Source organism: Schistocerca serialis, chromosome 2, assembly GCF_023864345.2.
Source record: "Schistocerca serialis cubense isolate TAMUIC-IGC-003099 chromosome 2, iqSchSeri2.2, whole genome shotgun sequence".
In the NCBI taxonomy this organism is placed as follows: domain Eukaryota; kingdom Metazoa; phylum Arthropoda; class Insecta; order Orthoptera; family Acrididae; genus Schistocerca; species Schistocerca serialis.
Window position 1 is genome coordinate 433,217,843 of NC_064639.1, and position 12,313 is coordinate 433,230,155.

Below are 12,313 nucleotides of genomic sequence, written 5' to 3' on the forward strand. Positions count from 1 at the left end.
AGGTTCCCTCTAACCACACATACGGAAATCACCGCATATTCGTAAATAAATAGCGAAATATTTGTGACAGGGAAGAACATGAATGTTATTGCTCACCAATTCACTCGCAGCAAGTTAAACTGTTGTCTTAGGTTCCTGCGCGCAACCACATACTCGGAAATCGGCACATATTCGTAAATAAAGAGCCAGATATTTGTTAAAAGGCAAAATATAAATTTTATTGTTACTGCTGCGACGAAATGCATAAGCGAGAACTCATATGTGTTATTGCGAAAAGTGTAGACACAATGCATATGTCTGAAACGAAATAACGTTACCCATAAAGAAAAATTGTTTCACTGCAGGTGTGCATCCTCAGTACTCACATAAAAATGGAAAGAATTTATGTGTACTGTTTAGACTTAATGCAGCCGGCCGGTGTGGCCGTGCGGTTCTAAGCGCGTCAGTTTGGAACCGCGTGACCGCTACGGTCGCAGGTTCGAATCCTGCCTCGGGCATGGATGTGTGTGATGTCCTTAGGTTAGTTAGGTTTAAGTAGTTCTAAGTTCTAGGGGACTGATGACCTCAGTAGTTAAGTCCCATAGTGCTCAGAGCCATTTGAACCATTTTTTAGACTTAATGCAGCATACACCACGCGAAGACTGTATTTCAAAATGAGTAAAGTGAGTGTTATGCACTACTATATTTTTCTTGTATATTGCTGTACAAATGTGTTTAGCGGTCTCATATGCACACGATGAATGTGGGGGGGGGGGGGGGGGGGGGGAATATGAACGGAGACAGAATTAGTTTAATTATGTAAATATATTTTGTTTCTTTTTCATTGTTCTGTCCATAAATTTATTTTTTATAAAAATTGTGTCAATAAATACTGACTTTAATGTACAACAATACTTGCATTTTCAATTATAATTTTCGTATGTTTTTGCAAACATTCAACTCACATAGCGTTTATATAAAAAAATCAGAAAATATGAAATGTCTGTAGATGTATTCAGATATATGAAATCCACGTACTGTATGTAAAAATATGAAAGAAAAGCGAGCACACGCAAAGTCTGCACAGTAGCTGTACAAAAATATTCACTCACTTACCTTATATTTATCAATATATTTGTATACTTAATTACATAGATACAAAAATTAACTACTAACATGAAACTATGTTTTCTATAACTAATATTTAGAGGCTAGTTGATCAGGGTGAGCAGCAGCAGGAAACTGAATCTATGATCTATACAAAAAATGTCTGCTACACACATTTATAGACGTTGTTAGTGAAAGCTTAAACAGCTTGTGCTGTAAAATCAGAAAAATGCAGTTACTATACGTGAAAACTACAGTCGTAGTCATCTAAGTGTTTGTGCAAAAAAATTAGAAAAATGAGTATTCCACATGCAAAAATACGTAAAATATCTGTACGGGGTGTCCAAAAAATGTTGCGACAAACTTTGAGGGGTGGTAGAGGGTATCTTGAGGAATACATCGAGAATAGAAACTCGTGCCCGGAAACGTCATCCAACGACGCTACAGAGTATCGAAGTTACAGGAGGCAACACCTGCGACAAGGCCACCCCTTGAGCAGCAAACGTGACTTCGTACGCTGAAGGAACGTCTCACAACGTTGTTTGTTATTCGGTGACTGCGACTGATTCTCATGATCGCCAGTTTAGAAGATGGAGCTAGCTGCTGCGTACAAAGGTCTTGTTTGTCTCCTGTGAATGCGATGCCTTGTTGCCTCAGTGGATGACGATTTCAGACACGGTTTCCAGTCATAATTTATTCTTAACCTAGCACCCTCTGAATGCTCCAGTGTTTTTCGGAATACAGAAGAAAAATAAACTATGGCTGGAAACCCAAGAGCGAAACTGTCATCTACCAAGGCAACAGAGCGTCACATTCAAAAGAGAAGAGACCTGTTTGCACAGCAGCCAGCTCCATCTTCTCCTCTCGTGATTGTGACAATCAGTCGTGAACAGCGAGTAACATGTAACATTGTGAGAGGTGAGACATTGCGACTATGGTCCACAAGATACCAAAGTCACGTTTGCTGATTAGTGGAAGACTTTGACGCCTATATCTCTGACGCTCTATAGCCTCATTGGATGACGTTTTTGGACATGGATTGCTATCCTCGAACTTTGGTGGAACACTTCTAGGACACCCTGTAGATGTATCCATATTTACATCCGTACACAGTCTGGTGGTTCATATTATTTTGCCAACACACACTCAAACATACACAAAATACATACATTCAGCATATCACTCACGCACTCAAGTGAATAGTGTGAGTATGGAAGGGTTTCAGTTCCATCATCACAAATGAACCATTTATTGTCGTGACATGAAAGGCCAATTCTCAGTTCTTCACCTGTATAAACCACATAACTGAGATAGAAAATTATTATATCACACCTTGTGTGGTACACCAGCATCATCACTCAAACACCATTGGTAATCATCAGTTGTAAGATTCCATGTGGCTGAACGATTCACACCCTTAACCTGCTTGAATATGGTATGCATACTTATTGGCTTGAAAACCCACTAACTCCACAATCTGCAATACATTCGGCTCATCTTTGCTCAAGCCAACAATCTTATTGCTTCCCAACTTTGAGCCACAAGAATTACCAGCTGCATATCCACATGCATCAAATGCATTGGGGTGACACCTTAGGACTTCATATGGACCACAACCCTTCACCCAGTAAATGAAACTGATAAATTTCAAGTTTTGATAGTATAATACACACTTACTGACAGAAACAGGTTTAGTAAGCAGTGTCAAAAGGTTATCCATCTCTAGAACTGTAAATTGATTACTGAAGATAGTAGGCCATTTAAAAATTGACGTGGTGAAATAATGAGTGCAATGATTCCCAATATTCTCCATTTTTAAATCGGGTTGTTTATTAATTTATAAAAATCTTTTTGAAAATTGCGTAACGTGAAATCTCTTTTTTCGGCGATCTTATCACTGTATGGCTTGAACAAAGAACTCTGCTTGAAGACATTGCCATGTGTGATTCCATTCGTTTCCATTGCCAAACTGAAACATTACTTCAGGTTTCTGTCACACATTATATGCCTAGATTTATTCTCTAGTGTTATCTACAGCTTGGTGTGTGAAATGTGTCATGGAATCTGATGCTCTTAATACAGCAGCAAATCACTCTGGATGTCATGCAACCTAGCAGGATGTATCAGGTCCACATCAAGATATATCCATCACTAGCATTATCTGCCACAGTTGAGATAGCAATTAATCTGACGATTTCATCACTAGATGGCCATCGAATCCCTACCCCTCACCCCTTCCCCCTCACCCCCACCCAATAGGTAAACATTGTTGCGTGACATGTCCATATACACACATCAAAAAGTTTTGAATCATCCCGGTTCCCAGAACTCCTGAAGTTAGACGTTGACTGTGGATATTGTATCACAGACACAGTCCCTTTGACTCTTCAGAGATGCCACTAAACCCGCCCAAAGATGTAAACAACCATCCATGAGCAGCGCCTATTAGACGGAGGGGTTTCCACAGTCGATAAATTCCAGTCATTCGACCAGGAAGCACGTACACGGCTGCTCGTGTTGTCTGTAGTTCAACCATGCCTAGACGGTCAATACCGTGGTTAGATCGCGTCTGCATTCTTACTTTGTGCCAGGAAGGGCTCTCAACAAGGGAAGTGTCCAGGCGTCTAGGAGTGAACCAAAGCGACGTTGTTCGGACATGGAGGAGATACAGCGAGACAGGAACTGTCGATTATATGCCTCGTTCAGGCCGCCCAAGGCCCACTACTGCAGTGGATGACAACTACCTACAGATTACGGTTCGAAGGAACCCTGACAGCAACGCCACCATGTTGAATAATGCTTTTCGTGCTGCCACATGCTGTCATGTAATGAATCAAACTGTGCGCAATAGGCTGCATGATGCGCAACTTCATTCCGAACGTCCATGGCGAGGTCCATCTTTGCAACCACGACACCATGCAGCATGGTACAGATGGGCCCAACAACACGCCGAATGGACCGCTCAGGATTGGCATCACGTTCTCTTCACCGATGAGTGTCGCACATGCCTTCAACCAGACAATCGTCGGAGACGTGTTTGGAGTCAACCCAGTCAGGCTGAACGCCTTAGACACACTGTCCAGCGAGTGCAGCAAGGTGGAGATTCCCTGCTGTTTAGGGTGGCATTATGTGGGGCCGACGTAAGCCGCTGGTGGTCATGGAAGTTGCTGTAATGGCTGTATGATACGTGAATGCCTTCCTCCAACCGAAAGTGCAACCATATCGGCAGCATACTGGCGAGGCATTCGTCTTCATGGACGACAATTCGCGCCCCCATCGTGCGCATCTTGTGAATGACTTCCCTCAGGATAACGACATCGCCTGGCTAGAGTGGTCAGCATGTTCTCCAAAAATGAACCCTATCGAACATGCCTGGTATAGACTGAAAAGGGCTCTTTATGGACGACGTGACCTACCAACCACTCCGAGGGATCTACGCCGAATCGCTGTCGAGGAGTGGGACAACTGGACCAACAGTGCCTTGATGAACTTACGTATAGTATGCCACAAAGAATACAGGCATGAGGAAGTGCTAAGGGGTATTAGAGGTACCGGCGTGTACAGAAATTTGGACCACCACCTCTGAAGGTCTCGCTGTATGGTGGTATAACACGCAGTGTGTGGTTGTCATGAGCAATAATAAGGGCGGAAATGATGTTTATGTTGATCTCTATTCCAATTTTCTGTACAGGTTCCGGAACTCTCGGAACCGAGGTGATGCAAAACTTTTTTCATGTGTGTACATTCATGTGTAGAATGTAACGTGAATAACTAAATGTTTCGTCGTACGAATCTGCCATTTGCATATTATTTGAATCAGTATGCCTTTCAATACATCTTACGCGAGCCCCTCGCTTGTAGAACAGCAGCACGAAATCATCAGTCAAAAGTTCGAGTTGAACATGTGTGTCCTTAAGCATGGTGTCCCACGAAAACACAGGTGCGGAGCAATAAAAAGCGGAATCCAGATCGTATGTTGCTGAGCATTGTATGGGATTTCTATGGGAATACCATCTTTGTCACAACGATCTGAAACCTTAAATAATCACGATATGTAGCTCATTTGGGGTGTATGTCCTTCTGATAAATAGATTCAGCAAGTTTCTGAAGTGTGACCTGCATAAATCTTAATGAATGCAGGAATCGCTGCACAATATTTTCGGTAACTCTCTTAGAATATGAAATGCAATTCTCCCTTTTCACAGGTAGGCACTAACCTGATCATTACATGGTACTAAACAGATCAACTGCTCAGTGACAAAATGAGCATCATATCGACTCAAATTATGGAAGAAATTATGGAATTATGTAATGAGGCTATTGATAATTTAGATTGTATGAGTTGTGCACTGCCCCACGAAACTTACCACTTAGATAGTAGAAGAGTTAATGGTGTTGTTATACTAATCCTAAGCTTCCTGAAATTTAATTAGAGAAACCTTGGTGTGATAAAACACATCAATGTCCTCTGCAAGTGCTTTAAGCTCAGAGAACAGCCATTTCACAGTATTCTCCCCAATACATGATTTACAAAAATTACGAATCGAATCACACAGATAATGTGCTGCAAAGAAGGGTACTTATTGTTTTTCAATAACTTCGTTAGAGGTGATGGGGTTGTTACAGCCCGCTACAGGAGCGAGAAGACATTAAAAATTTCCATAAGCTACATAAGGTTCTCACTCCGCATGTTGACCTTTAAGATCTAGTTAGCCACAGAAGGTATCTCAACACACTCACTGGCTCATGGGTAGACCAGTCTCTCAGATGCTAAGTCAATTGATCATTATTGTAAGATGATTTTATCAAGCAGTAATGCTGTCGGGCACCATCAGATGTTAGTAGCAAATCAACATGTTTTCCACAATGACCTGAATGTGGGAGGTAATTAGAGCAGACTGACAATTTTATGCTGTGTCTCATTTTTAGACTCATCTTCTTTCGTTCTGTATATGAGTACATGAATTGAACATTGGGGTTTTGCCTTGAATTTTGAAATGTTTTGAAGATTTCTGGGAAAATCAATCCCAGGAAAATTGTCATGTTCATCGAATCATGCATGTTTTGTACAGCTGAACACTCAGAGTTTTGCTGAATATTTCTCACACAAGCTAGAAGGGACAAAGCGAAACATCAATCTCAGTAAGCTTCCAATTAATAACGGCCTTTTTATTGGCTATGTCACTTGGAAGAGAAATCTGAAGAACCTCTACATAAAATATCTTAAACATGTGAGTGAACATCGAGCTACAGGATATGTATTAATGCTTTTCCGAACATTCTTTTGTGGAATTCAGAAAATGGATCCTTGTTAGAACTGACTTCTCGAACCATTCAGCAAACAGCACATCGTATCTTTCCTTTCGCAGTATAGTGAAGTGCAGGACTTTACTGCCAGATATCACGATAATTAATGATTTTGGGAATCTAACGATCCTAAACACTTTGACATGCATTTACAAACATGATCAGATCTAGCTACTCAATCGAATAATCAACGTGGGCATCCAAGATCTCCAAACGCCACCATGATTACTGAAAATGGTAGTGCTGTGACATTATGCTTGTGTAACTCATCAACACCCCTATTTCTAGTAGAGTAGGCTCAGGAGCTGCAGCTGGTCGATTGAATACTGTTACATACTAATATGCCTCGAGAGACAGTAGCAGGTGGCTGTGCTGGCCAGAACAAGCATCTGGGTTATTAAAAACTGGAATAGACTTCATTGTAATGGTACATTTATTAAAAATGGCAACCGATTTTGATCAAATAGCAACTATTTTCATACCATATGCACTGAAATGTAAGTCGATATCGTTTTAGAGGAAAATCTAATAACAACAGTTAATGTAAGATACATAAAGTATGAACAGAGTCAAAATAAGTTACACCCATGATGGTAGGTGGTAGTGGGAACAGAGTAAGTATCGTGGATGCATTAAAGTCACCTGCAGCTTCGGGTAGTGGCGCTGATGGTTAAGTGCTGGATGCTCTGCCCATCACTTATTGCATCACGTCAGTAACAGCCAATCAGACATTCAGTATGTATTAAGCGTTATTACAAATAATGTACAGATAAAACAACTGTACGTCGATTAAGGAAAAAACGTTTCATGACAACACATAAATATCTAGGCCTACTATATAAAGTAGTTTGTCGAATTACATTCAAACAGATACGCAAGAATATACAGAGGAATAAGCAGTTTAAATTGGCTGTCAGTACACATATTGCCCTCTATGGGTGTTTGAAGAAAACAGATATATCGTAGTCATAGGGAAGACAGATCTATGTGACGCCGTAGGTTTCCATGGGAAAGGAGTTAAGGTATCGACCCAGCAGTTCAGGGCTGAAGAAGATAGATGACAAAGATGCGACTGCAATTGGGCACTGTAGTGGGTCAGCATGCAAGTAAGAAAAGCAGTTGATGTGCGTGAAAACCGATGAAGAACGTTGTGACCTAACCATTATGATGAATGGCGACAAAAGCGCATATAATATTAAGTACAGAACAGTGAATTAGATAGAGATCAGCAATGCTATCATTACTGGCGACAGAAGAGTACGTAATTTTAGGTGTAATGTAGTATTTTACGTAAAGTTTAGTAGTGTCGATCAGTACAGTACCGTAGAAGCACTAGGTAAACATAAACCGTATAGTCAGGAGTTATAAAATATCCGATCAAACATTTAAAAAAAGGCCTGTGTCGTTATCAATCATGAAACTAAAATTATATGCAGGATAAAGATAGGTGGAAATCATTTGAGAAGCAGAATAAAAATATAAAAAAATGAAAATAAGAAGTAAAACAAAAAAATAATATGTTGTCGAGATTTAAAATTTAGAAAGCAAAAGCATTCTATGGTAAGTCATGGAATTGATCGATAAAATATCTTTCTCTGAAGTCTAACTGCTTGTTCAACATAGGGAAAGACTTATTTTTATAATGAGCCTAAATTTCTATCTCGTCCAAAGCGTTCAGTAAGTCCTTTTGATGCATTGCGAAGGATTTTCAGATTATTCGTTATGGATCCTTTGGAATGGTTACGATGTGTTAAATGTTGGCCAAACACTGATTTACCATGAGAAGTGTATGGTTTACGTCCTTGAAGATGGATATTAAAGTTTAGAGTTGTTTGTCCAATATATTGTGGATGACAGTTATCACATGATGTTTTGGAAACACCAGAACCCAGATAATTGCTATTGCATTTATCAGTTGTGTGTTTCCACCTATCTGTAAAACATTGTTTGATAGTAAAGGCAATAGTCTATTCCATATTTTAAACAATTAGTTTATTTTATCAAATACTACACATATGTAGGTAATTTTAGTAAATTTACATATATTGGACAAACAGGTCGAAACCTTAATATCCATTTTAGGGGATATATATCAGGAACTTCTCATAGTAAATCAGTATTTGGCCTACATTTAACTCATCAGAACGATTATGAAAGATCCATTATGAATTACTTGAAAATTCTCCACAATACACGAAAAGGACTTAGTGAACACCTTGGAAAAGATAGAAATTTATGCTCATTAATAAAATAAACCTTTGTCCTCATTGTACGAGCAGTTAGACTTCAGAGAAAGATATTTTTTCGATGTCTCTGGTGACTTACTATAGAACACTCTTGCTCTCTTGTTTTTAAATCCAAACAACCTATTATTTTTTGCTTTATACTTCTAGTTTTAGTTTTTGTATATTTTTATTCTGCTTGTCAAATGCTTTTCAGGTATTTTATCCTAGATGTAATTTTAGTTTCATGACTGATAATGATACCTTTCATGTTTTTGATATTTGACCTGTTCTTTTATAACTTCCGACATTTTGATTTTGTGTTTCCTTGGTGCTTTTACAGTACTCTACCGATCAACATTTACTACTCTTTACGTAAAACACTACATTACACCTAAAATTACGTACTCTTCTGTTACCAGTCATGATAGCATTGCCAACCTCTACGCAATATACTTCTCTATACGTAATATTATACACTTCTGTGGCAAGTCATCGTAGTGGTTAGTCCACAATATTCTTCAGCAGTTTTCATGTACATCCATTTACAGGGAAATCTGTGTATTGATAGCTGATTTCAGTTGGCCCTTCTCTCGATTCTCCTGTATATCTATTTAAATGTGATTTGGCAAATTGTTTTATATGATAGATATTTATGTGATGTTATGTAACATTTTTCTTAATCTTTGTGCAATTGTTTTACCTGCACATTATTTGTAATAATGTTTATTATGTATTATATTTCTGGTTAGGCTGTTTCTGATGTAATGCTATAAGCAGTGGGTAGAGCATCCAGTACTTAACCCATAAGTCCACTACCCTGAGCAGCAACTGGCGTTCATGTATCCACAATACCTGGTTTGTTCACCGCCACCTTCTGTCGTTATAGGTATAATTTATTTTAATTTTGGTTACGTTTTACATATATTACATTAACTCTTTTTATTAGATTCCCTTCTACATCTATATCATGCTTACTTTTTGGTGCATGTAGTCTAAATTCTATCTGACTGAAAGCAGTTGCCGTATAATTCTTTTATGCTGCAGCACAGTGTGTCACTCAATACTGGCAGATACGTCATCCCCAGTGTTCCTTTGCAGATGGTGGAAGTTGATGGATGCAGTGGATAAGTAGCAACCTTATAAAAAAAGGTTAATTAAAAAAATGCAAAGTATTTATTTTATATATTTAGTCTTCATATTCGAGACTGACGTTTGAAACTGACAGTCTTATTTATAACTGCAATGTACAAAAAAGAATCCTTCGATTTTGAATAAAAAATACATAAGTTAAAAAGTGCTTTAAGTATTTACCACCTTTCACTATTCGTTACTGTCACTGTTCCAATCTTATTTTGCCTAGCATCCTGCTTACCTATATTGTGAAGCACTTTAGTGCATGCTTAGGTCCCTCCCCACCCATAATTTTACACAGAAAAGCCTGCTTTGCTGCGAAATGTTGATTTGGTCAGCTGCTTTAGCATATCCTGTGCTTAAACAACACAGCCTGCAACATATAGAATTGATACTTTGGTATTATATGAACATGTGTATACAAATGCAAGTTTGACAAAGAAGTACAACCAGTACTTACATGGAGTGTGTTGACCCTCTGTGCATCCCACTGTATCTAAAACAACATTATTTAGGTGTTTCAGATGTACAACATTCAGTTGCTAATGCAGCTCATTTTACATTTTAGGAGTGTATGTTGTAACATATAGAATGAATTATTAGAAAACGACCCCACACATACCTACATCTAATATACAAATACAAGAGCTTACAGGAAAGAAAGAAATGTTACTGGTACTTATAAGGAACACATCTCCCCTCAACATTCGTCTCATCTGGTAATCGCCATAGAAACTCCATCATTGTCGTCAAGCACATCACCTATAGCTTATATGGAACTATGACATATATGGAATGGAATATTATACAATGAACACACACACACACACACACACACACACACACACACACACACACACACATCACACACACTCACACACACACACACATGCACACACACATGAAATAGGGCAAAATGTTATTAGTACTTACATGAAATAAAACCTTCCTAAAGAGTCTGCTCAGTGGAAACCACTTGTGGTAGAGAGACAAAAACCTTGTTCTCATCCAGCACTGCCACTGTTGTCACAACCACATAGGGGAAAGGACATATATCCTTATCATCATTATCATCATCAACAGTCATCACTGTAACATGTGAAAAAAAGCATCTTTAGATCGAAAATGCAAATAATAGTCCATAACATATCATATATAAGAGTTACTACTTATGTGGACTGAGCTTTCAGCTGCTGGCAGCCGACTAATTTCAACCATTGCCACCACTTTCAGCGGAAATGGGAAAAATTCCCACTGTCCATCAACATCTCAACTGTAATATACATGGGAAGAATCATTAGGTGATGAGCAAATACATATGGTCCTGTAATATCCAAATTGTAATTCAGATACTTACAATTCAAGTCCTGGCATGATCTCTTTAATCTGCTATGTCTGCAACTTGCTGACATTTGTCTTTTTACTATCGCAGGATGGATGATTGGCTTGCTGCTAACAAATGAGACTTGAAACACCTCCAGCAGCTTGCTTATATGTGATCATGGGATGTCACACAGTTTCCCTAAGACCATTCCTGCTGACATAGCTTCCATGAGCCAAGGTATGTGTGCTTATTGAGATATATGGCACTGAATAAAAGTTCACATATATTATTAAAATCATGTTTTCATTAATAATAGCTGTACATTTTTCATTGACTTTCATAAATTACACATCAAATATCGACATGAATGATTTATTCATCATCCACTGTAATAATAACAATACGTTTTAGTATGAATTCGTAAAAAATATCTCCTTTCTTCCTGCAAAGTGAATGTGGCTGAGTGTTTAAAGTCTTCAAAGTTTCATAGCGATGCATTTTTATAGATGGCTCTCATCTAAGTCGTTTTTTCGTGTCCTTTCTCATACACAATCGTGTCTGCATTATAAAAGGCCTAAAGCATTTTTAAAATATCAGTGTAATTTATACCCATATAATTTAAGTGCAAGCTATGACAGTTTTCAATCAGCTACATGGCAGTTCTACAAGTCTTGGTGCCTTTAGGGTCTCTGAACAACTTTGTTAGTGCAACACTCATATTACAAGTTGCAATAGTGTATTCATCACTTTTGGATGCTACAAAAGCAACAGATCTAATCATTAATTCATATATTGTTGCTAAACTTGTGCAAAAATACTTGTTCAAAACCGGTGGTAGGCAGAAAACATCTTCCGAGATTGTTCTAAATGCTTTCTCCGAAAATTATTTCGAGCAGTTAGTCCACGAACCCACTCGAATTGTAAATGGTTGCTAAAACACAAACAATCCGGAGCTAATAGAGAGCATCATGACTGATACAGGGATTAGTGATCACAAGGTCGTTGTAGCTAGGCTCAATACCGTTTCTTCCAAATCCACCAGAAACAAACGCAAAATAATTTTATTTAAAAAAGCGAATAAAGTGTCACTAGACGCCATCCTAAGAGACAATATCCATTCCTTCCGAACTCACTATGCAAATGTAGATGAGATGTGGCTCCAATTAAAATATATAGTAGCAACAGCAACTGAGAGATTCATACCTCATAAACTGGTAAGAGATGGAACTGATCCCCCATG